This window comes from Ranitomeya imitator, chromosome 6 (assembly GCF_032444005.1).
Source record: "Ranitomeya imitator isolate aRanImi1 chromosome 6, aRanImi1.pri, whole genome shotgun sequence".
Lineage (NCBI taxonomy): Eukaryota > Metazoa > Chordata > Amphibia > Anura > Dendrobatidae > Ranitomeya > Ranitomeya imitator.
Window position 1 is genome coordinate 50,506,075 of NC_091287.1, and position 4,052 is coordinate 50,510,126.

Sequence of the window (4,052 nt, forward strand, 5' to 3'; positions counted from 1 at the left end):
TGTAGAAGAGCTGAAAAAGTGATGGTTTATGTAGTAGAGCTGGAGCAGCAAAGGTTGATGTAGCACAGCTGGAGCAGCAAAGGTTGATGTAGCACAGCTGGAGCAGCAAAGGTTGATGTAGCACAGCTGTAACAGCAATAGCTGATGTAGCAGAGCTGGCACATCGATAGCAGATGTATCAGAGCTAGAACAGCGATGACGGATTTGGCAGAGATGACTCTGATTTGGGAGTTTTAATAATGATGACTAATGTAGCAGAGCGGGCACAGTGATGGGTAATGCAGCACATCTGGAACAATCATGACTCAGAGCTGGAACAGCAATGGTTGATGTAGCACAGCTGTAACAGCAATGGCTAATGTAGCAGAGCTGGTGTAGCGATGACTAATACAGCAAAGCAAGTCCAGCTGTGTCTGAGTAGCAGAGCTGTAACAATGATATAGCAGAGTTGTAGCAGAGCAGTCTGAACTGACAATGTAGCAGAGTTGAAACAATTTCTGCCGCACAATGGCAGGATGCAAATTACTTGAATCCTTAGGAACTTTAGTGCTTCTGAACTTAACTCCTTAATGACCGCCAATACGTCTTTTAACTGACCTGAGATATAAGAGAATAGCATCCCCATACAGGTGACAATCCAGCAGCTGTCGGCTGTCCACTATAGCTGACAACTTGCTGCATCAGCCACGATCAGTGCTTGCACCGTCCAAATCTGTTTAACCCCTTAGATGCTGCTGTCAATAGTGACTACATCATTATAAATGGTTAACAGAGTGTGGGGGCTTCCTCTTTATCCCAGTTGGTGCCCTTACTTAGACCATGATTGTGTGGTCCTGATGTTTGCCATGGCAATTCAAGTACACCAAAGAGACAACCTTCACACAAGGCTATGAGGTAAAAAACATATATAACCTTTATTAAACACAATACATATTAAAAGTAGATGGTAACGGGTAAAACACCCAGGACACAGAACAGAAGGTGGGTAACCAAGAGCAGAAGTTCCATAAATAACATCAATGGTAAAAACAATCTGAACTGGCAAGTGCCAATGTGCAATTACTCATATATACTCATACATATATCACAACATGTTAAGAAGTAATGTATATAATTACCAAAATGGAGCGCTCCTGGGGACCCACCACACCCGACGCGCGTTTCGCACCGAAATGCTTCGTCTGGGGGTGGTTAGGTGCCGGCCAGCAATGTAATTTATATCCCAATAGTCCAATAGGAACGGTGCTGAAATAATGATGCGATAGAGAACTGCTGTGAACGCATGTGCAGAATGGATAAAACATAGCGCCTACATATGTCTGCAAGTCATAAGATGCGACCGGAAGCGCCATGATACACACTAACGCTAGCGCATTACCTCGTGGGGACCATGGATGCCGGGCCGCGGACCGGAAATGACAAACACGCCACTGCGCAATATCCGGCTCAACGTAGGCAACGATAGCAACCGCCCACAGATGCCACCAGCCGGCGTCTAACATGACGAACCAATAAGGCGTGACCAATACTCTACGTAGGAAACCATGGTGAATAGACACCGCCGCAGTAGCGTTTACGACCCGCCCCCACCATAGCCATGGAAACATTACACGCTGGGCGGAGACACAGTAGACCATCATAGCCGCCGCACACCATCTAGTATGCCATCACTGTAAACCTAGATGTAATACACATTAAGTAGATGTCTATACAATGCGTAATAAAGGCAGCGCTGTTAAAGATAACCCACGCAACAAATTGGGCCCCCTGAGATATTAACAAAGTCATCATAATACGTCCGGTCAACCCCCATTATATCCATGGTAACGCCAGATATAAGAAGATTAGTATATATAATATAAAACGCAATGAGGTCCCCATGGTACATGCGGAGGGACCCGTCATATATTTGGCATATCGCAAGTGATGGCAACAATCACTGCAATATATCCAGGACCGAAATAACCGTCAGCCGTGCTATATCAGTGAACCGTGCCAGTATATGCATAATAATAGCGACCCTAAACTGGATCCGCATTAGGCACGAAAATTGAAAAAATAAATAAATAAAAAATAATAAAGTGCGATGTGAAAAAAGTGCGAAGTGAATAATAAGACCTATTAAGGAAGGAATTGTATTAATACACATACAAAATAACGCAAACAAAAAATAAACAACATAAAATAATTATGTGTATATGATAATAATCAAAAATAAACATAAGTGTAATGATGCAAAAGCATCCAAATACATGAGTAAGTGCACATAAGGCCAATGCAGCAAAGCTAATAACAGTAGAATAGGTCCACAGATATACAAAATCTTCACAAATCCCAATGTTCCAAAAGACAGCACCAACCCTAGAGGACCGAAGGATAAAAAATAACAATAATTAAAAACACAAATATAAACACTATACAGCAAAGAGTAAAAAAGACCAACTAAAACCAAAAACATAAATGAAAAAAGAAAGATTGCACTAAGGTATATTGTATCATATTAAGCAAAGCCGACCTAGACTAAAGGCGAAAAAAAGAGAGATAAAAGTGCAAATAATGTATGTAAACAAAGACCCATAACAAAGGAATATGGCTGAGTCATCCTGGCAAAAAAGGCGAGAAACTATTATATTCATTCAAGCCCAGTGGTGCAAGAGTGCCCAGTTTAAAAATCCACCGAGCCTCCTTCTGGGCCAACATCTTCTTCCAGTTGCCTCCCCTGAGCCCAATGAAAACTCGATCAATGCCTTTGACCTGTAAGCCGGTTGGATCACATCCATGGAAAGCTTTAAAATGACGTGGGATAGATTTTAATTTAAGGGGGTCAGATACCGCAGTTGCCCCCTCAATGTCCAACACATGTTCTCGTACCCGTCTACGCAACTCGCGCGTGGTCATGCCAATATAAATCAAGCCACAAGGGCACGTGGCATGATATATGACCGCCTTTGTGGTACACGTGATGGTGTGTGTAATGCGATACATCCTGTCACCTCTAGAGTTAGAAAAATCAAGAGCTGTGACGATATTGCAACAGGCAACACATTTGCCACAATTGGAACAGCCCCATGCAGGGCCCTTGGCTCCAAAAATATATTTAGGGCCAGGACTCCCATGGTAGCTATGTACCAACTGATCCCTCAAATTGGAAGAACGTCTATAGGTAATCGATGGATGAGACCCAACGCAATTAGCAATAGTCCTATCCATCAGAAGTACCGGCCAATGTTTAATGATTGCCTTCTTAACATCATCACTTCTGGAATTGAAGTCCAGGATGCAGCGTACCTGATCATGATCTTTCACAGTTGTTTGTTTCTGTAACCGGACACTTCTTTGGCTATGATAGGCCCTCTGATATGACCGACAGATGATCTTCTTGCCATAGCCCCGATCTCTAAACCGTGTCCATAGATCTTGAGCCTGATGTTCAAATAATTCATCTTGGGAGCAAATCCTCCTTGCCCGCAGAAATTGTCCCGTGGGGATATTTTTGATCAGATGGCGTGGATGCTGTGAGGAGGAATGAAGAAGGGAATTAACCGAGGTGGTCTTACGGAACAGGTCAGTATGAATGGTTCCATCAGCCCCAACTTTAATGGAAATATCCAAAAATTCGGTCTTTTTAGTTTCATATTTATAGGTCAATTTAATATTTTTGTCATTGGAGTTTAGTACACTGATGAACTGATCTAAATCATTCTCACTCCCCTGCCACACCATAAGGATGTCATCAATATACCTCCACCATGACATCACACCTTGACTCAAAGGGTGGGGGTCAGTTTGGAAAATGCCACGCTCCCATAACCCTAAAAATAAATTTGCATATGGGGGCGCACAAGACGCCCCCATAGCAGTACTCTGCATCTGGAGGAAAAAAGAATCACGGAATAAGAAAAAGTTATGGGTGAGTACAAAGTCCAGGGCCTTAATCAAAAAAGAAACCAGACCCCGATCGAGATCACTACTGGATAGAAAAAAGGAAACTGCTTCAATGCCATCCTGGTGTCGAATCGAGGTATATAACGATTCGACATCACAGGTGACTA

The 4,052-nt window shown here is 42.9% G+C and overlaps 1 long non-coding RNA gene across 1 annotated transcript; it reads right to left on the reverse strand.

The window, feature by feature from the left end:
* Positions 1-890: 890 nt before the first annotated feature.
* LOC138641879 (uncharacterized) lies at positions 891-3,513 on the reverse strand. The gene is made up of 2 exons (XR_011313955.1): positions 3,289-3,513; positions 891-2,361 (listed from the first exon to the last, which is right to left on the reverse strand). It is a non-coding gene; the product is annotated as an uncharacterized lncRNA (long non-coding RNA).
* Positions 3,514-4,052: the final 539 nt, after the last annotated feature.